The 27,275-nt window shown below is 44.0% G+C and overlaps 1 protein-coding gene across 3 annotated transcripts in view; it reads right to left on the bottom strand.

Moving 5' to 3' along the window:
* LOC142743518 (catechol O-methyltransferase-like) overlaps positions 1-27,275 on the bottom strand; it is an 89,609-nt gene that overhangs the window by 32,467 nt on the left and 29,867 nt on the right. The window contains exon 1 of one of the 3 annotated variants that reach the window (XM_075854368.1): positions 15,884-15,987. The exons of 1 other annotated variant lie outside the window; for it this stretch is intronic. The gene's annotated coding sequence lies outside the window, so the exon portion shown is untranslated. Of the gene's footprint in view, positions 1-15,617; positions 15,758-15,883; positions 15,988-27,275 lie in introns of those variants that run through there. One more of the 3 variants, XM_075854378.1, reaches the window with a different exon arrangement.

The following is a 27,275-nucleotide window of genomic DNA, read 5'->3' as shown; positions in this document are numbered from 1 at the left end:
TACGAGCCAATAACCGCATCAAAAAATACTCGAGTGTGTGTGTGTGTGTGTGTGTGTTGCTCGCCACTGATTCTTCAAAACAGCTGATAAGCGGCTATGAAGTATCAGCGGCGCCCGTGCTTACTCCGCTCTGCCACACACACACACACACACACACAGCACTGCTTCATACACACACATTACTGCTACACACACAGCAATATTTAGAGGAAAAAGACATGGACCGCACAATCCACAATGTATACGTTGATCTGAGCCACTAGGCATAATTTCTGAACATGAACAGGAGGTTCTTAGTTAACATTTTGATCAAACTGTATAGGCCCACTTGCCACTTCACGGCGACCTCTTTTAAAGTGGGTCCCTACTCTAGCGGTTGCACCGCATGGCGGCCACCGCCACACCGCTCCTGCAGAGGGAGCAACCCAGGGGCCCAAAAGCACCCGTGCCAAGCCTCCTTGGCTCTGAGCTACGTCCCCCCACAAATGCAGCACTACAGCAACAGACACCACCATACAGCACCACAACATGTGAATCGATGGACTAAGCTCACCTTACCATGCGCCCCCAGTGTCCAACTGAGAGCACAAGCAAGAGCAGAAACACTTATGAGGTAATTCCTGGATTAAAATCAGCTGGGGTTTTTTTTCAAATGTGTGGAGTTCTGGTCCAAGTAAACCAAATAAATGGAAAAGGGTAGATTATAGATATATGGCAATATTTAGAGGAAAAAGACATGGACCGCACAATCCACAATGTATGACAATGACGTTTACTTGATTAGTTTGATTACACTTGATTTTGCATGTTTGGGGGGATTTGTGTGTGGGGGGGTGCTCGCCGCTCATTCTTCAAAAAAGCTGATAAGGGGCTATGAAGTATCAGCGGCGCCTGTGCTTACTCCGCTCTGCTACACACACAAACACTCAGCACTGCTACACACACACACAAACACTCAGCACTACTACATACATACACACACATTCAGCACTGCTACATACACACACACTCAGCTCTGCTACATACACACACACAGCACTGCTACACACACACATACACACTGTCAGCACTGTTACACACATACACACACTCAGCACTGCTACACACACACACATACAGTCAGCACTGCTACATACACACATACACACTCAGCACTGCTACATACAGACACACACACACAGCACTTCTACACACATACAAACAGTCAGCAATGCTACATACATACACACTCAACAATACTACATACAGACACACACAGCACTACTACACACAGTCAGCACTGCTACATACATATACACACACACACACACACACACACACACACACACACACACACAGCACTACTACATACATACACACACACACACTCAGCACTGCTACAGACACACACTCAGCTCTACTATACAGACACACACACTCAGCTTTACTACATCTGACAAGCTTAGCTCCGCACACCGTCCACACTGACAATACATCTAGCAATGGGGGGGGGGCCATCCGGGGGGGGCGGGGCCTGCCAGGTAGGGGTGACGGGGGTCACGAGAGCGGGGGTCTGTGAGAGAGAGGGACAGACAGAGACACACACCTTACCTGCAGTGCAGCTGGTCTTCATAATGGTGCCTGCTATCTCCCTACAAACCGGCTTCTCTGCTGTGTGACTCTGACCTGCGTCTGCGCAGTACAGAGCCAGATAGTAGAAGCAATGAACGGTTGCCTTTCATTGTGTCCTATGCATTGTAGCTGCCGTATTCCATCTCTGTATGTGTCGTTAATCTACTTTGCTATAATTCCTGTGAAACGTCTAAAGGGTTAAGAAATTTTCTAAATGCTGTTTTGAATACTTTGAGGGGTGAAGTTTTTCAAAATGGGGTGACTTTTTAGGGGTTTCTAATATATAAGGGCGGATTTACACGAATGTGCTATACGTCCGTGCAAACCGCGTGGTTTTCACGCGGGTCGCACGGACCTATGCAAGTCTATGGGGCAGTGCAGACTGTCAGTGAGTTTTGCGCAGCGTGAGTCCGCTGCGTAAAACTTACGACATGTTCTATATTTCGTCGTTTTTCGCACATCACGCACCCATTGAAGTCAATGGGTGCGTGAAAATCACGCGCACCACACGGAAGCACTTCCGTGGGATGCGCGTTATTCGCGTAACAGCAGTAAAAGAATGAATGTAAACAGAAAAGCACCACGTGCTTTTCTGTTTACAAACATCCAAACTGAGTGTCATAATGATGGCGGCTACATGAAAAGCACGCAGCCACGCATCCATATGAACATGACACACGGAGCTGTCACGCACCTGCCACGCGCGCAAAACGCAGAGTTTTGTGCGCGCGCAGAACGCACACGTTCGTGTAAATCCGCCCTAAGGCCCTCAAAGCCACTTCACAACTGAACTGGCCCCTGTAAAAACAGCCTTTTGAAATTTTCTTGAAAATGTGAAAAATTGCTGCTAAAGTTCTAAGCCTTGCAACGTCCTAGAAAAATAAAAGGATGTTCAAAAAATGATGGCAATCTAAAGTAGACTTATGGGGGATGTTAGTTAGCAACAATTTTGTGTGTTATAACTGCCTGTCTTACAAGCAGATACATTTAAATTGAGAAAAATGCAAATTTTTGCAAAATGTTGGTGTTTTTCACAATTAAATACTGAACATATCGAGCAAATTTTGCCAGTAACATAAAGTCCAATGTGTCACGAGAAAACAATCTCAGAATCGCTTGGATAGGTAAAAGCATTCTGGAGTTATTACCACATAAAGTGAAACATGTCAGATTTGAAAAATGAGGCTCTGTCAGGAAGGTCAAAAGTGGCCAAAGCGGGAAGGGGTTAAAAAGTAGAAAGCGACAACACAAATAAATACAATTTTTGTTTACATTATATTAACCCCTTCCCTCTTAGCCACTTTTGACCTTCCTGACAGAGATTCATTTTTGAAATTTGACATGTTTCACTTTATGTGGTAATAACGTCGGAACGCTTTCACCTGTCCAAGCGATTCTGAGAATGTTTTCTCGTGACACATTGGACTTTTTGCTAAATTGCAGGGTTAATCACCCAATCTCCAGGACCCACTCTATATATTTAATTATATATATATATATACTATACTCTGATTATGGCAGGTTTTTTGAATAAGGGCGGGTTCACACATGGCGGAATTTCACTTAAATTCCGCTGCGGACACTCCGCAGCGTTAATCCGCAGCGGAGCCGTTTCTCCATTGACTTTCACTTTAATTTAGCAGTGTTCGTTTACACGATGCGTACAATTCCGCTGCGGAGCATAGGCTGCGGAGCGGAATTTGGTGTCCGCAGCATGCTCTGTCTGTTGCGGAGCAGTGGCGGACTCATGGCGGAATTTCTCCATTGACTTCAATGGAGATTCAAAGTTCCGCAATGAAGTCCGCAGCTGTCATGCACATGTCATGTGTGCTGCGGATACGTCTTGCTTTTTTAACTTGACATTTCTTCATTCTGGCTGGACCTATGTATTTCTAGGTCTACAGCCAGACTGAGGAAGTCAATGGGGCTCCCGTAATGACGGGAGCGTTGCTAGGAGACGTCAGTAAATAGTCACTGTCCAGGGTGCTGAAAGAGTTAAGCGATCGGCAGTAACTGTTTCTGCACCCGGGACAGTGACTACCGATCCCAATATACATGTATCTGTAAAAAAAAATGAAGTTCGTACTTACCGAGAACTCCCTGTTTCTGTCTCCAGTCCGGCCTCCCAGGATGACGTTTCAGTGTAAGTGACGGCTGCAGCCAATCACAGGCCAAGCACAGGCTGCAGCGGTCACATGGACTGGCGCGTCATCCAGGGAGGTCGGGCTGGATGCCGAAGGAGGGACGCGTCATCAAGACAACGGGCGGTAAGTATGAATTTCTTTTACTTTCACTAGGGAAAGTGCTGTCCCTTCTCTCTATCCTGCACTGATAGGGAGAAGGGAAGCACTTTTCCCGCAGTCCGCAGCAGCTAGTCCGCATCAATTTTCTGCACATTTTGTGCAGATCCGCAGCCGTAATCCGCAACCCGGATTAGGTGCGGCATTGATGCGGACAGTTGCGGAGGAATTCCGCCATGTGTGGTCATGCCCTTAGAGAATCAATTCAGAAACACTCTCCGCAGAAGCAGCATACGTGTTCTCTAGAGATAACGTACCACTGCATCAATTTGACATACATACTGCCTTCAGGGATTTGCAGAGAACCTACCAGAAATATATTAGATCTTGCTGGGAGATTGTCAGTCTAGAGACATATATACAACAAAAAATCGTATACAGGGGTCTTCGCATTAATATTACCCCAAATTCCTACCGCAGTGATTCAGAATTCATTAAGGGGTGGGAGGAACTCCTAACTGAGAGTTCATTGAAATTACTACAATACATTTTGGACTTTGAGAAGCGTGATTATAACAAAACCGCTCTGCAACTTGAGAAAGAAATTGGTGATATTCAGGGATTTAATACCCTGATTGAATTTAACAATTGTGAAACCCAATTACAAAAAAATATTGAGAAATTGCAGACCGAGATAAAAGAGCGAAAGCATCGCAAATACGTCAGAGACCGCAGGGATTTTGACACTGGTCAAGCGTATACATATAAGACACACTCACAATACAACCCCAGACGTGTACAAATCTTTACTGATTTTTCTGATTCAGAGGCATCTGGGATTGACGAGACGGCACAATCTCCTAATTCTAAACCGGGTACTAAACGTAAGAATACTAATAATAGATTTAAATCCTCTAAACGAAGTACGGTGCAAACCAGATCCAACACAAAATGCCATTCTCATCAGAATGCCACTACTTCCTCACACTCTGCCTCACTATCATCTTTCTCGGTACCTGGTGTATCAGCTACCTCAAGTGTACCTCTAACCCCCCGTGCAACTGGCACTGGTTCAAGTCAAACATCTCTAGTAAGCAAATGCCCTACGGGCAATACGACCCACACAAGTGGCCCACTCAACACCTTTCCTTTTTTAGGAATCACGAATCCACGGTGGAATCTGACCTAACAGCAGTACCATCTATGTCTCTAACCCATATTGAGAGTGATCAAATGCAAGTGTTTAATATTTCCTCTGTTCAGTTAAATAATTCTCAATTGACACTTCTACGCAGGGGTCTATCCTTTACCCCCACTCCATTGTATGATGAGCTTACCTGGACCAAGGACGTGAACCTATTTGCCAGAAAAGTGGCCTTATATAAATACTTTAAAAATAATACCCTGAATATGGGAGGAACTGACAGTACAGAACAGAATACACTGAGAGATCTCGAAACTCTCCTATATGAAAATGAATTTGGACCCATTACAGCAGTTGGTCCCTTCTCCTCATTACGTCCTAAGTCCAGGCTTACCCCACCATTTTCACAATATGCCCATATAGACGTTTTTGTCAAGCTAGTATGTGCTGACTTGAAGAAAATCAGACCAGATAAAAAAAGAGCATTAGCTAATCTCAGTGAAATGGAAAGAATAGCATTGGACGAATTGTGTCACAATGATAGAATAACCATAAAACCCTCCGATAAAGGGGGCAACATTGTGGTCATGGACCAGGATGACTATGTTGCCATGGTCCATAGACTGTTAGATGACACCACTACATATATGATCCTTGAGAAAAATCCGACTGATCTGTTCCTCAGTGCATTATACACGTTACTTGATGTAGCCAAGACACAGAATATGATTAGTAATGAAGAATTCAAACGCATCTATAACCCTACTCCTACACTAGCGACATTCTACGCACTGCCGAAAATCCACAAGATGTCTCGCCCAATACCGGGTCGACCAATCGTGTCTGGCAATGATAGTCTTACCCAAGGCATTAGTATGTACTTGGATGAAATCCTTTCGCCATTTGTCACCTCCCTGCCTTCATTTCTAAGGGACACGAAGGATACCATCAACAGGATCCAGGAGATTCATGTGACCTCTTCTACATTTATTGCCAGTATAGATGTAGAATCACTTTATACTAATATCCAACACCAATTTGGCCTCACAGCAGTTGCACATTTTTTGGGTACCAAGGGAGTTCAATTTCATGCTCATAACAAATTCCTACTATCACTACTCCGGTTTCTTCTCACTCACAATTATTTTTTATTTGATCACAAATTTTATTTGCAGACCAAAGGAACAGCTATGGGCACTGTTTGTGCACCTACCTATGCAAACCTATTTTTGGGGTGGTGGGAGGATACCTTGGTCTTCACTGACACTTTAGCTTCATACACTTGTCACATCCTGTTCTGGGGGAGATATATTTTTGATATTCTCCTCCTATGGGATGGGGACCTAAACACATTTCACGACTTCATGCACACACTCAATTCTAATCATATAGGCATGAAATTTACCCACGTCATTCATAAAAAGGAGATCATCTTTTTGGACCTAAAAATCTCTCTGGATCCTGCTGGTGGTATCCACACGGATATCTCACGTAAACCAACGTCCACTAATAGCCTGCTGCACTGGGACAGTTATCACCCCCCTGCCTTAAAGAAGGGAATCCCAATAGGGCAATATCTCCGTGCCAAACGTAACTGCTCGGACGAGCAGTCTTTTGAATTGGAGTGTAGTGGGCTTTTCACTAAGTTTTTGGCACGTGGATATCCCAAAAAATGGCTACACAAAGCGTATGCCAGAGCGAGAGCCACTGATAGAAGAGATCTATTATGTGAACGTAAATCCGTTACTGATCAACAATTAACAGTCACTGGCAAATCTGCTGTAATGACCAGTGTAAGATGCATTGGGACCTTTGATACTGGCTCCCAACAGGTTCGTGATATTCTTGAACGTCACTGGCCGGTTCTCCTGGCAGACCCTGACTTACAGGGTGTTGTTCCTTCCACACCAAACATCACATATCGAAGAGGTAGAAATCTACGTGACTATCTGGTGCATAGTCATCATTCTGGAGTGATTTCTGTGTCAAAAAATTGGCTGAAGACATCGGTCACTGGTTCTCATCCATGTGGCCGATGTTCTTTTTGCCACTTAATGGCTACTACAAAAGAATTTACCAATCCACTTGATAACAGATCCTATCGGATTAAACAATTTATTAATTGCCGTAGCAAGGGAGTTATTTACATAGCCAGCTGCTCTTGTCCTAAGTTATATGTAGGGAAGACAATACAAGAATTACGGAGGAGAATTTCTAAACATCTAAGCACTATAAACCAAAAAGAGGATACACCACTGTCTAGGCACATCCGTCTTGTACATGATGGGGACATTCGCTCCTTGAAATTCTGGGGCATTACGCAAGTCAAACTTGGCCCTAGAGCAGGTAACCTTGACCGCAAGTTGTTACAGGAGGAGGCACGTTGGATCCATCGCCTTGGATCTCTCAGCCCAGGAGGCCTCAATGAGGGATTTACGTTTGCTGCTTTTCTGTGAATCCTACACGTTACCCAAACACTGGAACTATACTTCAGTTTGTGTGATTATTCTGGTACTGTACTGACAATGTAGTCATTAAACTCTTTATAATCTGCCTTACTATCCACATTTCTTATATCAATATACTACTATCAATCATACTTAGTATTTGCTTCAGGTACCCCCCAGGCTACAGCTTGGTAAGCGACATAGCGGCGGTTTGAATATTTTGATCAATTATAACTCACTGCGTTTCTTTATGAGTCACTTTGATAGCAACTGACTCTGAATGCTTGGTCTCTACTAAGCCCGATGAGTGTAAGGGTATGTGCACACACACTAATTACGTCCGTAATTGACGGACGTATTTCGGCCGCAAGTCCCGGACCGAACTCAGTGCAGAGAGCCGGGCTCCTAGCATCATAGTTATGTACGATGCTAGGAGTCCCTGCTTCGCTGCAGGACAACTGTCCCGTACTGAAAACATGATTACAGTACGGGACAGTTGTCCTGCAGAGAGGCAGGGACTCCTAGCATCGTACATAACTATGATGCTAGGAGCCCGGCTCTCTGCACTGAGTTCGGTCCGGGACTTGCGGCCGAATTACGTCCGTCAATTACGGACGTAATTAGTGTGTGTGCACATACCTTAATATCTCATACCTTTTATCTATCCATAGATATTTTTGTATTATTCTGTATACTACTTATATCGCTGTCTGACATAAATGGCATTCTTACTATGCCGTTCTGGTACACCTTTGCGCGTATATCTCTGGTATTTCAGCGTGTATACTTGTATACTAATTTGCAATGCCTATCATGAATCTGCTCATTTTGATTTACCCTAGTTTATTAGCGCATTGATCTATTAGTCCACTGATAACCTTCCCAGATCACAGTAACATCTTTTGTGCTGCTTACAGTAATTGTAACATCACCTTTAATCACCTCACAGCGCCAGCGTGTTAAATTGTATTATTATTGTATCACTCTGTTCACATTGTGCGTTTGTGCACCGTTTTACAAACTCTCTAGTAAACCCTTTTCCTTTTTTTTTTTTTTTTTTTTTTTTTTTATTTTATTTTTTTGCATAATAGCAGTGTCCCGATACTGTGTACAGCGATTATCTTGCTGTCCGGCAAATACGGCATTCTGATTGAGTCATGCCAGTACACCAGTGTGTCTGTCTCCGTGTGTAGACTCGTACACTTATCTACAGTGTCCATGATAACTCTGCCTATTATGTCTTTCTACCCTATAAACGTATTGATCTATAAGCCCACTAATAACTTCTTTAGATCATAGTAATATTGTTGTGCCGCTCACAGCAACTATAATATCGTCTTTAATCAGGGCACAGCGTTTGTACCTAGAATGGTACTATTACTAATCACATTCGTTACTATCCCATCACTTTCCTCACTTTGTGCCTCTGTGCACTTATCTATAAACTCATCAGTGACCTCTTTCTTGTATTATAGTAATGTTATAATTATATGTACAGCGATTACCATCAAGCAGCCTGGTGTGCTTGTGCACTTGAGTGCTGTTCATTGGTGGCATCTAACTAGTAAGTGATTGGTGGCAGAATCTGTCAATCAACGGAGGAGGAGGCTCGGTCCTCTATTCCTCCTTGGATAGGCTATCGACTGATTGTGGACACATGTTCAGCTAGTTGCAGTGAATACTTAATGAGACTGACACCGCCGCTCGCTGTCATTGGCCCCGATACCCCTGAGGACGCTACATCGTAGCGAAACATGTCGGGGGGCTTCTACCTTTATTTTAATAATTGTCCTATTGACACCTTTGAATCTAACTAATAACTAACTGCATGTAGCGCTCTGTGGTTGTGGTACTTAACCCTTTCTAGACAGAGCTCTTACGTCTGGCACTGTGCTAATTGCTGTCAGAAATGGACATTAACTTTTAAATTTCATGTAGTCTGTCCTTGTTGCAAATTGAATAAAGACTTTTTTATTTTTACTCTTTAATAATGGTTGGAAAACAGGGCTTATTTCTGCCGGCAGGCAGCCTTTTTTGAATTACATTGGACTTTATGATACTGGCAAAATTTGCTCGATACGTTCATTATTTAATTGTGAAAAACACCAAATTTTACCGAAAAATTGCAAAAATTTTTATTTTTCTCAATTTAAATGTATCTGCTTGTAAGACAGGCAGTTATACCACACAAAATTGTTGCTAATTAACATCCCCCATATGTATACTTTAGATTGGCATCGTTTTTTTTAACATCCTTTTATTTTTCTAGGACGTTACAAGGCTTAGAACTTTAGCAGAAATTTCTCACATTTTCAAGAAAATTTCAAAAGGCTATTTTTACAGGGGGCAGTTCAGTTGTGAAGTGGCTTTGAGGGTCTTATATATTAGAAACCCCCAATAAGTCACCCCATTTTAAAAACTGCACCCCTCAAAGTATTCAAAACAGCATTTAGAAAGTTTCTTAACCCCTAAGGGTATGTTCACACGGCAACGCCAATTACGTCTGAAATTACGGAGCTGTTTTCAGGCGAAAACAGCTCCTGAATTTCAGATGTTTTTGCATGTGCAGGCATTTTTCGCGGCGTCCATTATGGACGTAATTGGAGCTGTTTTTCAATGGAGTCAATGAAAAACGGCTCCAATTACGTCCCAAGAAGTGACATGCACTTCTCTGAGGCGGCCGTCTTTTTACGCGCCGTCTTTTGACAGCGGCGCGCAAAAAAAAGGCCCGTCTGCACAGAACACCGTAAGACCCATTGAATTCAATGGGCAGATGTTTGCAGACGGTTTGGAGCCGTTTTTTTGGGTGTAATTCGAGGCGTATAACGCCTGAATTATGTCCATAAATAGGGTGTGAACATACCCTTAGACGTTTCACAGGAATTAAGGCAAAGTAGAGGTGAAATTTAAAAATTTCATTGTTTTTTTGCAGAAATTCATATTTAATCAATTTTTTTTGTAACACAGAAAGTTTTACCAGAAATATGCAACTCAATATTTATTGTCCAGATTCTGCAGTTTTTAGAAATATCCCACATGTGGCCGTAGCGTGCTACTGGACTGAAGCACCGACCTCAGAAGCAAAGGAGCACCTAGTGGATTTTGAGGCCTTATTTTTATTACATATTTATTACATATTTTAGGCACCATGTCAGGTTTGAAGGGCTCTTGCGGTGCCAAAACAGTGGAAATCCCCCAAAAGTGACCCCATTTGGGAAACTACACACCTCAAGGAAATTATCTAGGGGTATAGTAAGCATTTTGACAGCACAGGTTTTTTACAGGAATTATTGGAAGTAGGCCGTGAAAATTAAAATCTACATTTTTTCAAAGAAAATGTAGGATTAGCGATTTTTTTTCTCATTTCCACGAGGACTAAAGGAGAAAAAGCACCGCAAAATTTGTAAAGCAATTTCTCCCGAGTAAAACAATACCCCACATGTGGTCATAAACGGCTGATTGGACACACGGCAGGGCTCAGAAGGGAAAGAGCGCCATTTGGCTTTTGGAGTTCAAATTTAGCAGGAATGGTTTGCGGAGGCCATGTCACATTTACAAAGCCCCTGAGGGGACAAAACAGTAGAAACCCCCCACAAGTGACCTCATTTTGGAAACTACACCCATTGAGGAAATTATCTAGGGGTATAGTGAGCGTTTTGACACCACAGGTTTTTTGCAGAAATTATTGGAAGTAGGCCCTGAAAATGACAATCTAAATTTTTTTCAAAGAAAATGTAGGTTTAGCTAATTTTTTCTCATTTCCACAAGGACTGAAGGAGAAAAAGCACCGCAAAATTTGTAAAGCAATTTCTCCCGAGTAAAACAATACCCCACATGTGGTAATAAACGGCTGTTTGGACACACGGCAGGGCTTAGAAGGGAAAGAGCGCTATTTGGATTTTGGAGATCACATTTAGCAGGAATGGTTTGTGGAGGCCAGGTCGCATTTGCAAAACAATGAAAACGCCCCAAAAGTGACTCCATTTAGGAAACTTCACCCCTTGAGGAATTCATCTAGGGGTGTAGTGAACATTTTGACTGCACAAGTGTTTCATAGAATTTATTAGAATTGGGCAGTGAAAATAAAAACAATCCTTTTTCTTCAATAAGACGTAGCTTTTTCTCAACAAATAAAGGAAAAAAAGAGCCCCAACATTTATAAAGCAATTTCTCCCGAGTACGGCAATATCCCATATGTGGTCATAAACTGCTGTTTGAACACACGGCAGGGCTCAGAAGGGAAGGAGCGCCATTTGGAGTGCATATTTTGCTGGATTGGTTTCTGGGTGCCTGTGGGACCAAAACAGTGGAAACCCCCCAGAAGTGACCACATTTTGGAAACTACACCCCTCAATGCATTCACCTAGGGGTGTAGTGAGAATGTTAACCCTGCAGGTGTTTTTTAGAAATTAGTGTGCACTCGATGTTGCAGAGTGAAAATGGGATTTTTTCCATAGATATGCCAATATGTGGTGCCCAGCTTGTGCCACCACAACAAGACAGCTCTCTAATTACTTTGCTGTGTTTCCCGGTTTTAGAAACACCCTACATGTGGCCCTAATCTTTTGCCTGGACATTCGACCAGGCTCAGGAGTGAAAGCGTACCATGTAAAATTGAGGCCTAATTTGGCGATTTACAAAGTATTGGTTCACAATTGCAGAGGCTCAGATGTGAAATAATAAAAAGAAAGTGACCCCATTTTGGAAACTACTCCCCTCAAGGCATTTATTAAGGGGCATAGTGAGCATTTTCACCCCACAGGTCTTTTCCATAAATGAATGCGCTGCGGATGGTGCAAATTAAACATTTATATTTTTCCCTAGATATGCCATTTCAGTGGCAAATATGTCGTGCCCAGCTTATGCCACTGGAGACACACACCCCAAAAATTGTTAAAAGGGTTTTCCCGGGTATGGCGATGCCATATATGTGGAAGGAAACTGATGTTTGGGCACGCTGTACGATTCAGAGGGGAGGGAGCGCCATTTGGCTTTTGGAGAGCGGATTTTGCTTGGTAGTAGATTTGTTTGAGTATTGCTGGTGTTTCCGTTTATAATGTGGGGTACATGTAAGCCGAGCAGAGTACATCAGGGGCATAGTCAGGTGGTAAAATGATCCATAGATGTGTGTTATGCTGTGAAGCAATCCTTTCTGCACAGGCCAGTGTCGAACTGATATATGGCATCCTTGGTCCACACTCCGCACCTTTGCCGTTTGGGTAATTTCGCTGGGCAGTGTTGTCCTGGTATAATACGGGCACCGTCCCTTCCAGCAGATATGTTTGGGCCCCCCTCCCCTTCCTGGTTCCCTAATTTTAGGGCCTTGATAAATCGCCTCTTGAAACAGAAGAAATGTTCCCCTCGGGCTGCACAACTGCATATTTTTTTTATTTCCTGACATTGGAGCCTTAACTAATTTTATTTTTTCATAGACGTAGTGGTATGAGGGCTGTTTTTTTGCGGGACGAGCTGTAGTTTTTATTGGTACCATTTTGGGGTACATGCGACTTTTTGATCACCTTTTATCCTATTTTTTGGGAGGCCAGATAACCAAAACACCGCAATTCTGGCATAGTTTTTTTAGGTTTTTTTATACAACGTTCACCGCGCGTTATAAATTACATGTTACCTTTATTCTGCGCGTCAGTCCGATTCCGGCGATACCTAATTTATAGAACTTTTTTATGTTTTACAACGTTTTGCACAATAAAATTACTTTTGGAAAAAGAATGTATTTTTTCTGTTGCCAAGTTGTAAGAACCATAACTTTTTAACTTTTCGTCGATGAAGCTGTATGAGGGCTTGTTTTTTGCGAGACGAGCTATAGTTTTTATAGGTACCATTTTTGGATACGTGCGACTTTTTTATCACTTTTTATTTCAATATTTGTAGGGCAAAGTGACCAAAAAGAAACTCTGGTATAGTTTTTGACGTATTTTTTTACGCTGTTCACCGCATGCAATAAATAATATAATATTTTATACCTCAGGTCGTTACGGTCGCGGCGATACCAAATACGTATGGTTTATTATTTTTTTTCAATAATAAAGGACTTGATAAGGGAACAGGGCGATTGTGTTTTATTTTATTACTTGAAACTTTTATTATATTTTCAAACTTATTTTTTTTACTTTTTTCTTACACTTTTTTTACACTTTTTTTCAAGTCTCACTAGGGGACTTGAAGGTCCAACTGTCAGATTTTTTTTTTATAATACATTGCACTACCTACGGTTCCTGCCCTTACAGGTGGATGTCAGCTGTAACACACAGCTGACTTCCACCGCTGACGACGCCGGATCAGCTCCTGAGCCGGCGCTATCTTGCAGGCGGCTACGGAAGCCGTTCAGGCTCCGCCGCAGGGCGTAGGCTGGAAGTTTTCCGTGCTAGGCAGACCGGGAGGCCAGTATTAGGGCTCCGGTTGCCATTGCAGCCAACGGAACCGTGGCGATTTCATTGCTGGGTTCCGATGAGCTGCAAACACCTTAAATGTAGCGATCGCGTTTGATGGCTGCATTTAAGGGGTTAATGGCGGTGATCTAAGCTAATTTCGGTCCCCGCCATTACAGCCGGATGTCCGCTGTAAGATACAACGGACATCCGGGGATGATAGCACCGACTCAGTTTCTGTCACTTGAAAATGCCTTCATAGAGGAGGTGAAACGTTGTGGTTCCATGTTGGATGAATAAATTCACTTAATTTGAGTGCTGCTTCACGTTCTCTTTTTTGGATATCTAACACATAAGGAGAGGTCACTCCTTTATTTTTGAAGCTTTGCACCAGCGTAGTCAGGCATTTGTTCACAGTGCTGCTCCAATCCTCTGCTTTTATATATATATATATATATATATATATATACAAATAAATACTTTTTTAAAATCTGCCATTGAGCTTATGTTATTCTAATTGTCCTAGTCTGTGAACTTAACTGCATATCTAAGCTGAATAAATTTAGTCTCTGATTTGTATCTCCCTACAAAACATTTTAGCGAAAGAAAACTGTGAACTTATTATGTTGCTGTCATTATTTCCTAGGTGCCCTTCAACAAAATCCCCCCCCCCCCCTTCCCTTGTTGGGTCCTGCATCAGTCGTGAAAGGTAGTTTTGACAAAAACATGTGTCTTTATTGGATCTGAAGATTTCAACTTCCAATTTATGTCTGGGTTGGTAAAATTCTCCATCCTAGATTCTTGTTTGTTATTAGCAAGCTCCTCCATTTGGTTTAAAGAGGCTCTGTCACCACATTATAAGTGCCCTATCTCCTACATAAGGAGATCGGCGCTGTAATGTAGATGACAGTAATGCTTTTTATTTAAAAAACCGATCTTTTTTCACAACGTTAGGAGTGATTTAAGTTTATGCTAATGAGCTTTCTTAATGCCCAAGTGGGCGTACTTTTACTTTCGACCAAGTGGGCGTTGTACAGAGGAGTGTATGACGCTGACCAATCGGCATCATGCACTCCTCTCCATTCATTTACACTGAACTAGCGATATAGATATATCGCTATGTGCAGCCTCATACACAAGCCCTAACATTACTACAGTGTCCTGATAATGAATACACATGACCATCCAGCCTGGACGTCATGTGTACTCAGAATCCTGACACTTCTGACTCTTTTTTGTGAGATTCCAGCAACGGATACAAAATCTCGCGAGATCTCGGAGCTAAACGAGATTTGGTTTCACTTGCCGGAATCTCACAAAAAAAGAGTCAGAAATGTCAGGATTCTGAGTACACATGACGTCCAGGCTGGATTTCATGTGTATTCATTATCAGGACACTGTAGTAATGTTAGGGCTTGTGTATGAGGCTGCACATAGCGATATATCTATATCGCTAGTGCAGTGTAAATGAATGGAGAGGAGTGCATGATGCTGATTGGTCAGCGTCATGCACTCCTCTGCACAACGCCCACTTGGTCGAAAGTAAAAGTACGCCCACTTGGGCATTAAGAAAGCTCATTAGCATAAACTTAAATCGCTCCTAACTTTGTGAAAAAAAATCGTTTTTTTAAATAAAAAGCATTACTGTCACCTACATTACAGCGCCGATCTCCTTATATAGGAGATAGGGCACTTATAATGTGGTGACAGAGCCTCTTTAAGCTGGACATACACATAAGATAACGGTCAGACAAATGTTCATTTGGCCCATAGCGGTCTCTCCTACCTTTTTATTTCAGTAGGTAGCAGGAACAAGCTGATGCCAGTCACCTCTGGGAATACAGGATTGAGCATTTTGAAATCTATCATGCCTGATCCTTCTTTGCCCCAATGGTAGACATAAGATCACAATTGGGCTGTCCCCCTAAAAATCTACATGATCAGAAGAATAGGTTTGAGTAAAATGTTATAACAACTAGTGAAAAGAAAAAAGGTAAAAAAAGCTATCTAAAATCATTTATTTATACTCACGAAATGTAGACATGTACTTACACAGCTGTGGCAAACTGCAGAGCTTCTATTACTAATAAATGGACAATTTCCAACCTACGTAACTGGTACCACCCACTGGAGTGTAATACACCAGCAAATAAAGTACTTTGGTCATGAGGACGAACATGATTAACTTGTTCTTGGGAAACATTGGGATAGTTTGTCTCGACAACAAATAATAGGAAGTACAATAGCTCCTCAGTACAGAGATCTCATTCTATTTATTGTGTAACGCCTTTTAAAGTCATTTACATTTGCTCACTTCCTGAAACACTGTTTAAACAGAGCAGTGCTGGTATATGCAGCCATGATCATGTGACTTCTATCTTCCTCACATCATTTAAAAGTAAAACAACCAGCTAAAAGGGTACAGGTTCATTTTATTTATAGAAACAATACCCATACTATTATCTTTTTATTGAGTAAAAAGAAAGTATAAAGAATTGGCAAACAAACAAATAGATATGCCACTTAGGAAAACTGTGAGCTATAGTAGTAATGTCCATATTGGTTATCACTAAGCTTTCTCAGAAGCAGCTAAAACATCTGCATAGCACAAAGGGACATTATCTGCGGTGCTCTTTTTTTTAATATACAGGGTGGGCCATTTATATGGATACACCTAAATAAAATGGGAATGGTTGGTGATATTAACTTCCTGTTTGTGGCACATTAGTATATGGGAGGGGGGAAACTTTTCAAGCTGGGTGTTGACCATGGCGGCCATTTTGAAGTCGGACATTTTGTATCCAACTTTAGTTTTTTCAATGGGAAGAGGGTCATGTGACACATCAAACTTATCGAGAATTTCACAAGAAAAACAATGGTGTGCTTGGTTTTAACGTTACTTTATTCTTTCATGAGTTATTTACAAGTTTCTGACTACTTATAAAATGTGTTCAAAGTGCTGCCCATTGTGTTGGATTGTCAATGCAACCCTCTTCTCCCACTCTTCACACACTGATAGCAACACCGCAGAAGATATGCTAGCACAGGCTTCCAGTATCCGTAGTTTCAGTTGCTGCACATCTCGTATCTTCACAGCATAGACAATTGCCTTCAGATGACCCCAAAGATAAAAGTCTAAAAGGGTCAGATCGGGAGGCATTTCTTCTGCGGTGTTGCTATCAGTGTGTGAAGAGTGGGAGAAGAGGGTTGCATTGACAATCCAACACAATGGGCAGCACTTTGAACACATTTTATAAGTGGTCAGAAACTTGTAAATAACTCATGAAAGAATAAAGTATTGTTAAAAACCAAGCACACCATTGTTTTTCTTGTGAAATTCTCGATAAGTTTGATGTGTCACATGACCCTCTTCCCATTGAAAAAACGAAAGTTGGATACAAAATGTCCGACTTCAAAATGGCCGCCATGGTCAACACCCAGCTTGAAAAGTTTCCCCCCTCCCATATACTAATGTGCCACAAACAGGAAGTTAATATCACCAACCATTCCCATTTTATTTAGGTGTATCCATATAAATGGCCCACCCTGTAAAATGTGCTATAAAGTCTCCCAAGTGCAATCCTCAGGGACCTTTACTTACACACAGTGTTTACATCCGTATCAGTGTTGTTCATCTTTGTCTATAAGTATGTACCTCAACACTGTACGTAGTTGGTTTCCCCAGGGGCGGGCATAGAATATAATTTACAAAACGTACAAAACACCACAAACATCACAGGGATTTATGGTATAATATACAAAGAATAGAAACAGGAGAAAGGAGCAGTGTTAATTTACATAGATTTACATGTAGCCAATTATAGGGCTAAAGGATGGGCAGTATAAGTGCAACCGACAAAATACCTATTCTGGCTGCAGAGTCATGTAGAGAGAGGGAGGGAAGGTTCAGTCTGAGGGTAGGGCAAATTCGCTCCAAGGTTTCCACATTCTTTCAAATTTGACTATCGGGATGGTCTTAAAGGCCCACGACTTCTCCATATGATAAGAGAATTAAATTCGGTTAACAAACTCCGCTTTAGTCAAAGGGTCAGCCAGTTTCCATTGGCGAGCTATCATAAATCTCGCGGCCATAATGTGGGATGTAACAATGCGCCCAGAGGGGAGAAGTAGGTCCACACCTAGAAAGCATAAAGCCAATCCAGTTGAAACCGTTATCTTAGATTTTACAATTTTTGAGATAAGCTGAAAAGCAATCAACCATACGGAAGTGACAATTGGAAAGTCCCACCACATATGCATATAAGTACCCTTTGCTCCACATCCCCTCCAACATGACTCCGAAGCCAAGCTTGACATTTTAGCGACACGTACAGGTGTAAGGTGTAAGTTACCAACAGAAAGCATTTCCCAATGTATCGAACTTTTAGAAGATTTTCTCACCCAAGCCAATGCTTTAAACCAATCTTGGAAGGAGATATCTAGCCCCAAATCCATATCCCATGTGGACATGTATGAGAGTTTGGCAGTAGGGGTATAGATAGAAAATAGGCCGTAAAATAAAGAGATGCCTTTAACCCCTTCCCGACATTTGACGTGTCCATACACCAAAGTCGGGTAGGGGAAGTATGGAGCGGGCTCACGCATTGAGCTCGATCCATACGATGCTGGTGTCAGCTGTATGTTACAGCCGACACTTCAGAGTAACTAGTGGCATCGCAGCATTTAAATTGTCAGAAAGAGGGGGGCAAGCCCCTCTAACAGCTCATCGCGCCCCCCGCAAAGCAATCGTGGGGGGGCGATGGTTGCTATGGCTGCCTGGGGGCTTAGTGAACGCCCCCAGGTCCGCCATCTTTGGCAGGGCTTAACGGGTGCCTGTCAGAATCACGATATACTGCAATACATTAGTATTGCAGTATATCGTGCAAGCGATCTAACGATCGCTGGTTGAAGTACCCTAGGGGGACTATTAAAAAAAGTAAAAATTAGTTAAATAAAGTTTTTTTTTGTGTAAAAAAAAAAAACCTTTTCCCATTTTCCCCCTAGAGCATAGTAAAAAAATAAATAAATAAACATAATTGGTATCGCCGAGTCCGTAAAAGTCTGAACTATTACAATATATCATTATTTAACATGCACGGTGAACGCCGTGAAAAAAAAAATTTGTAAACGCCAGAATGCCTATTTTTTGGTCACCTCATCTCCCACAAAAAATGAAATAAAAAGTGATCAAACCATCGCATGTACACCAAAATGGTATTATTAAAAACTACAGTTTATCCCGCAAAAAATAAGCCCTCATACCACTTAATCGACGAAAAAATAAAAAACGTAAGGCTCTCAGAATTTTTACACTTAGGTTTTTACATGTAAAAGTAGTAAAATATAGAAAAAACTATATATATTTGGTATCGCCGTAGTCGTATTGACCCACAGAATAAAGTTAACATGTTGTTTTAATTGCACAGTGAATTCCGTAAAAACGGTGCGCAAAAAAACATGGAGGAATTGCTGTTTTTTTTCATTTTCTACCCCACAAATAATTTTTTTCCCGTTTCCTAGTACATTATACGGCCAAATAAATGGTGCTACGAAAAACTACAACTCGTCCCGCAAAAATCGAGCCCTCATAGTACTATATCGATGGAAAAATAAAGACGTTATGGCTTCTGGAATGTGGGGAGGAAAAAACGAAAATGAAAATCTGGAAGTTGTTTACGACGGGAATGGGTTAAAGGGTTATTCCCAAGCTGAGTCAATTTTTTTTAGGCATTCTATGCTGAAATGAAATAAAAAATTATTTGCTTTTAAAAGTTTTTAAAAATGAATTCCCTAACTACCTTTTTTTTTAAACTTGATAACTCAGCTAGTGCTAGTTATCTTTTATAAAAAGGTACGTGAGCGGCTTGATGTCAATCAAGCCGCTCTGCAGTGTGCGCGCTCCCGACGTTGCTAGCTAATGTAGTTCTAGCAGCATCGGGAGAATATTCGTCTCAACCAGGCATGGTAAGCCTGGTTCAGACGAACACACTGTAAATTGCAACACCACGGCACCCTTCACACATATACACACATATGCACATATACACACACAAACACACACACACACACACACACGTTACATGCAGTACCTTGAGCGGACCGCTGACTTCTCCTCCAGACTGGTGGCCGGCCCGGAATCTAATGGGCATGCGCCGATATGCGCGTTCATGCTAGAAATTACATCCTCTCCTAAGGACGGAGAGGATATCATTGCCCATGCGCGGCCAGCGCTAAAGGTAAATATTGGTGGCCGGATCCCTAGACAACGAGCTACAAACAAAGAGGGACTGACAGCGACTTCAAGCAAGAATATCCCGAAAACGACATCGCTGGGCTAAAGACAGGTAATTACAAAAATTATTACCTTTAGAAGGGTGAGCTTAATAGCTCGATTTTTGTAGATGGGAATAATTCTTTAACCTTAGGGAGCTTATTAGCAAAAAAGAAGATGGAGATGCGAGCCAGCGCTCACTGATCCATGGCTGTGGGCGTCGGGAGGTGAGTAAACCCGACGGCCCGCGGCCATGAACACTACAGTATCCCCTCTTCTTGGGGCCAGAGCGAGAGAGGAATTTCTTAACGAGAGCAGGGGCACTGAAGTTCTCTTCCAGCTCCCAGGACCTCTCCTCAGGACCAAACCCACTTTAGTTCACCAAATAGAAAGTCCTTCCTCCTACCCTTTTGCAGTCCAAGATCTCCCTCACCTCAAACACATCGGAAGAACCGCTGGGAGCAACTGTGGAACTGGAAGTCTTACTCTAGCGGTTCAAGACCACCGGCTTCAGGAGGGACACAAGAAAGGAGTTAGGGATTCTGAGGGTAGGAAGCAGCCGCAGCTTATAGGTGACAGGGTTTATCTGTTGCAAAATCTCAAAAGGGCAGAGGAACCTGGGAGCAAACTTGTATGAAGGCACCTTTAAACGTATGTTCCGTGAGGACTGCCAGATTTTGGTACCTGGAAGATAGTGAGGTGGGTCTCTTCTTTTTGTATCTGCTTTTCGCTTCATGCGATCGACTGCCAGTTAAATAGAGGACCGGGTCTGTTGCCAGATTTGCAGAAAGTCCCTAAATGCAGAGTCAGCAGCGGGTACCTGAGATGTAGTCGACACAGGAAGAGGGACTCTAGGATGTTGACTGTACACAATATAAAACGGTGTGGATGTGGTGGACTCACTTGTGTGGTTGTTATACGAGAACTCGGCCCATGGAAGAAGCTGTACCCAGTTATCATGCTGCAAGGAGATGAAGTGGTGGAGATAATTCTCCATGATCTGGTTGATCCTCTCGACTTGCCCATTGGACTGGGGGTGATAGGCTGAGGAAAAGTCCAATCTCACATCCAGGAGTTTACAGAGGGCTCTCCAGAATTTTGAAGTAAATTTAACCTCCCGATCGGACACAATGTGAAGGGGCAAGCCATGCAAGCGGAAGATGTGCTGAATGAAGAGACTTGCCAGTCGGGGAGCAGAAGGTAAGCCGGTCAGCGGGATAAAATGTGCCATCTTCGAGAACCGGTCCACCACCACCCAGACAGTGTTGCATCCTGCCGAGGGAGAAAGGTCTGTGACAAAGTCAATCGCAATGTGCTGCCAGGGGGCATTGGGTACAGGCAGAGGTTGAAGCAGGCTTTGAGTAACCTTGTTAGAAGCATACACCGTGCAAGAAGAGACAAAGTCCACAACATCTTTGGGTAGCGTCGGCCACCAGAAGTGACGAGCAATCAGGTCTCGGGTCTTATGAACACCAGCGTGCCCAGCCAGTTAAGAACTGTGTCCCCAGCGGAGAATTCTTCTCTCGTCTGCCAACCGAACAAAAGTCCTCCCTGGAGGGATGTCTCTAACCTGCAAAGGATTGGCAGTGACAATGCAAGACGGGTCTATGATACTTTGAAGGGACTCCACCGTGTCATCCATCTCAAATGACCTGGACAGGGCATCGACCCTCACATTCTTGTCAGTGGGATGGTAGTGGAGCACAAATTGGAAACAAGTCAAGAACAGCGACCACCTAGCTTAACGGGGACTCAGTCATTGAGCGGACTGAAGATAAGTGAGGTTCTTGTAAATGGTGTAGATCAGGATAGAGTGAGCTGTGCCCTCTAGAAGATCTCCATTCCTCCAGAGCCAATTTGATTGCCAGTAGTTCCCGATCCCCAATAGAGTAATTGCGCTCTGCAGAAGAAAAAAGTCTTGAATAATAGCCACATACAACTGCCTTTCCTTTGGAGCTCCTCTGGAACAGAAGTGCACCTGTACCAACAGAAGAAGCGTCCACCTCCAATAAAAACTGCCGAGATACGTCAGGATGATGGAGGATGGAGACTGAAGTGAAGGCTTTCTTGAGGCTAATAAATGCGGATTCTGCCTCTGGAGTCCACACCTTGGCGTTCACACCCTTCTTGGTAAGTGTAGAGATGGGAGCTGTCAGTGATGAGAAGTTTGGGATAAACTGGCAGTAGAAATTGGCAAATCCTAGAAAACGCTGTATGGACCTCAGGCCTTGGGGACGTGGCCATTCCAGGACAGCTTTTACTTTCTCAGGATCCATCTTGAGACCTTGATCCGAGATGATGTAGCTCAGAAAGGGCAGAGAATTATTTTCAAAGATGCACTTCTCCAGCTTGGCATATAAACGATTCACCCTTAATCGCAGTAGAACATGATGGACATGCCTCCGATGAGTCGTCCGATCTGGGGAGAAAATTAAAATATAATCGAGATAAACTACAAGACAGACATAGAGGAGATCTCGTAAGATATCATTGACGAATTCCTGGAAGACCGCAGGAGCGTTACACAGTCCAAATGGCATCACCAGCTATTTGTAGTGCCCGTCTCGAGTGTTGAATGCCGTCTTCCACTCGTCCCCTTGACGGATTCGGATCAAATTATAAGCCCCACGCAAGTCTAGTTTTGAAAAAGTTCTGGCTCCTCGTATACGGTCAAACAGTTCGGATATAAATGGCAATGGGTATTTGTTCTTGACCGTGATCTGGGTGAGACCACAGTAGTCAATGCAGGGTCGAAGGGATCCGTCTTTCTTTTTAACGAAGAAGAACCCAGCCCCGGCCGGGGAGGAAGACTTACGTATGAAACGTCTCTCCACTTTCTCCTTGATATAGGCTGACATGGATAGAAACTCTGGCAAGGAGAGATGATATACCCGTCCACGGGGGAGAGAGGCATTAGGAACCAGTTCAATGGGGCAGTCATAAGTCCGATGTGCAGGCAGCGTCTCAGCCTCCCTCTTGCTGAAGACATCTGCAAACTGAGCAAAATGGGGGGGGGGGCAGTCCCGCCAAAGACTGAGGCAGAGGAGGCTGGACAGGATGGATCTGCAACAGACAATGACCGAGGCACTTGGAGCCCCATTGGAGAACCTCTCCAGAATTCCAGTCCAGGACTGGGGCATGCAGTCGAAGCCAAGGCAGGCCCAGCAGAACAGGATTGATGGCCTTGGGCAAAACAAGAAATTTAATTAGTTCCGACTGAAGGGCTCCAACTTAGAGCTTCGACGGCTTGGTCTTAGATACGATCTGATCGGGCAGAGGCAGTCCATTCAATGAGGCAACAGCCAAAGGTGTCTCCAGGGGAACTGTGGGCAACTGGAGATGATCCACTAGCTCCTTTTGGATTGTTTGCTGTGGACCCGGAGTCTAGATAGGCAGAAACCCGATGTGTCCTCTTTCCGGATACTATCGTCACAGGAATAGTCAACTTGGAACAGAATGTTTTATTTGATACCGTTCCACCTAAGGTTGTCTCTCCAACCAATCCTAGGCACTGGGGTTTCTCTGTCCTCTGGGGACACAAACACACAATATGGCCTCTGAGGCTGCAAACAGACAAAGTCCAGAAGTACGTCTGCGTTGTCTCTCCTGGGTAGACAATTTGACTCGGTTCATCTGCACAGGATCCTCTGGTGGGACGACTGAGGAGGATAGTAAGGATTGCCGGAAAGTAGAATCCCGTCTAGGAAGTTCTCTCTCCCAGAGAACCTTTTGGGAATGCTCCCAGATCCTCATGTCAACCCGGGTGGCAAGTAGGATGAGATCGTTCAGGGTAGATGGCAGATCGCAAGTGGCCAGCTTGTCTTTAATCCCAGAAGACAGTCCCTGCCAGAATGTGGCCACCAAAGCTTCGTTGTTCCAAGTTAATTCAGCAGCCAGGGTACGGAACTGGGTGGCATACTCGCCCACGGAGTTGTCTCCCTGGTGTAGGGTCAGCAGGGATGCAGCAGCCGAAGGAACTCTCCCAGGTTCTTCAAAAATCGAGCGGAAAGTCCGTAAGAAGCACTGCAAGTCACGGGTCTCTGGTCCCTGATGTTCTCACAGAGGATTTGCCAATGCCAGAGCTTTGCCAGTAAGGAGAGAGATGATGAAGGCGATCCTGACATCATCAAAAGATAAGGCCCTGGCATGTAGTCTGAAGTGGATCTGGCACTGATTCAGAAATTCCCTGCAGGTCCTCGTGTCTCCGTCTTAATGAGGAGGTAGCGGCAAGAAGCACAGGGGATCGGCACTGGTACTGACAGGAAGTGTAGCATGAGGAATAGCAGAAATGGGTGCGGTGACGACTGTGGTTGGAGCAACCAGCCGATGAGCAATGGCGTTCACCGACAGGAGGAGTTGGTCTTGCCGTGACTGGAGGTCTTGCATCTTGGCCAGCATGGCTTGTGTCGTCAAGGTCTCAGGTTGACCAGCAGGGTCCATGGCCTGAGCGTACTGTCATGGGCTGTGGGTATGTGGACCCACAAGGCTGCACCGCCGTAGCGGGGAGGCAGCTGGCCAAACAGAGCACCCCAGGAATACAAAGTCCCGCACTAGGGTACCTGAATAGTTAAGACAGTGGCCGAGGCTTTGGCACGGATGGAGGTGGGTGCAGCAGGTTATACCAGACGTGGCAGATGACAGCTGGTGCAGCACGTTGAGCCAGACGTGGCGGATCACACTGGACGTGGCGGAAAACATAGGACGTGGCAAACGACAGTAGGTGCAGTAGACACGACTCCAACACTAGTTGTCACAGGAACAAGAACACAGCACGGAATACAGGAACAGGTAACAGGGCACGGGTAACAACTGGAACAGGAAACACTAAGGGACCATTTGCAAGACATACTTGGGATACACTAACAACGCGCAGGCAAGGATCAGAAGGGCAAGGCCCTTCTTATAGTCCAAGAAATCATTGTAGTTGATAATGATGATTGTCCTCATGTGCGCGTGCTGGCCCTTTAAGACCAGGCACGAGCGTGTGCGAAAACCCTATGGGACACAGCGGACTGGAGCAGAATTGAGTACTGGCGTCTCCTAGGAAGGAGATGCGAACCAGCACTCACTAATCCATGGCTGCGGGCGTCGGGAGGTCACATCTTCCAGCAGGAAGAAAATTGTCTCTAGTGCCAACTATGGTGGCTACCAAGGAGCAACTGTTGGGTATTTCTGGTTGGGTTGATAACCTAAGTCACGTTTCAAGGCTTTTTTAAAGGGTCAGACATTGACTTACAGGGTAGTCACATTAAAATTGGCTCATGTGGCCCAATAGGACATATGTTCAGGCTCAGGCAAGTGGTCAGGGATAGGAGACGGTCTATTGAGATTTCTATTTGCAGACCAGAATCTCCTCTTATAATATACAGCCCTCACAACCACTTGCTGAGAAATGATTGTTCCAGCCCAACAGGCTCACAGCATGTGGTCAAAGAGAAAGGGTCTATCAACAGTCCTGTTAGCAGACCGATATTCCCTTTAAAAGTTTCCAGCTCTGAGACCAACTGCTGAACAATTAATTACAACCCTACGCGTTTCAATGTCACTATTGAATGTGACAAATCATCAGGGATTGTTTCAAGTTAAGTGCCGGTTAGCACGATTTTAGTGCTGACGTTATTACTCCCAGACTTCACCCTGATTGGCCAGGCTGTAAGGAGGTGAGTACGAGGTGCCAAACGCAGAGCAGAAGAGTAGTGAACAAGCCGAGTCAAACCAGGAGTGTACGAAGTACCAAACGCAGAGAAGGAGAGTAGTCAGCAAGCCGGGGTCAATATGAAGCAAGGACAATAGTACAAGAAGCTGCAGCAGGGCCAGGAAACCAGACGAGAAGAACCACAAGCAAAGGAGGAACAAGAAAGGCAGGTATAAATAGACAGAGGGCGGGAGCTAGCTCCGTCTGGCCAGGCTGTGATAGGTTCTCCCACTCCTAAGCCTGCCACCCTGAGTGGTGGAAGATGGAGTCAGTCTCACAGACATAGAAGCAGGTGCAGACTGATTATCTATGGGCGTTAACCCCGAAGCTGTGCCTGGCAGATCCTTTACAGTACCCCCCCTTTTATGAGGGGCCACCGGACCCTTTCTAAGTGGACCTGGTTTACTGGGGAAACGAAGGTGAAACCTCCTGACCAATATCCCAGCGTGAACATCCCGAGCGGGTACCCAAGTCCTCTCCTCAGGCCCGTATCCTCTCCAATGGACCAGGTACTGGAGGGAGCCTTGGACCATCCTGCTGTCCACAATCTTGGCCACCTCGAATTCTGCCCCCTGTCGTGTACTCGAAAAGATGGGGGCAACTCCAGTCGGAAGGAGACAGGATTGAGGACTTCAATGACCTTGTACGGCCCTATAAACCAGGGAGCAAACTTCTTGGACGGGACCTTAAGGCGCAAATTTTTAGACGATAGCCACACCAGATCCCCAACCATAAACAAGGGGTTAGCAGAACATTTTCTATCTGCCTGAGTTTTTTGTATGCTCTGGGACGCCTCTAGGTTCTTCTGAACCTGAGCCCAGACTGTGCACAGTTCTCGATAACCGACCTCTACCTCGGGATTGTTGGAACTACCAGGTGAAACGGAAGAGAACCGTGGATTAAACCCAAAATTACAGAAAAAGTTACTGACCCGGTTATTAAGGGAAAATTCGGCGAGGGGAATGAATGAGACCCAATCATATTGACAGTCAGAGATAAAACACCTTAAATATTGTTCTAGAGACAGATTAGTCCTCTCAGTTTGGCCATTAGTTTCAGGATGGAAGGCAGAGGAGAAGGACAGATCAATCTCCAACTTTTTACAGAAGGCTCTCCAAAACAATGAAACTAATTGTACCCCTCTGTCAGAAACAATATTGACAGAGACCCCATGGAGACGCAGGATGTGTTTGACAAACAAGGTAGCTAACGTCTTAGCATTGGGTAGTTTCTTGAGGGGCACAAAGTGGCACATCTTACTGAAGCGGTCTACTACAACCCACACCACCGACTTGCCTTGAGATGGAGGCAAATCGGTGATAAAATCCATGGAGATATGGGTCCAAGGTCTCTGGAGAATGGGCAAAGAACATAGTAAGCCCGCTGGTCGGGACCTGGGAGTCTTGGACCTAGCACAAACTTCACAAGCGGCGACGTAGGCCTTAACGTCTTTAGGCAACCCAGGCCACCAATAGTTT

The sequence above is a fragment of the Rhinoderma darwinii genome, chromosome 1 (assembly GCF_050947455.1).
Source record: "Rhinoderma darwinii isolate aRhiDar2 chromosome 1, aRhiDar2.hap1, whole genome shotgun sequence".
Lineage (NCBI taxonomy): Eukaryota > Metazoa > Chordata > Amphibia > Anura > Rhinodermatidae > Rhinoderma > Rhinoderma darwinii.
The sequence above is the reverse complement of the archived record's forward strand: the minus strand, read 5'-3'. Positions and strand labels throughout refer to the sequence as shown.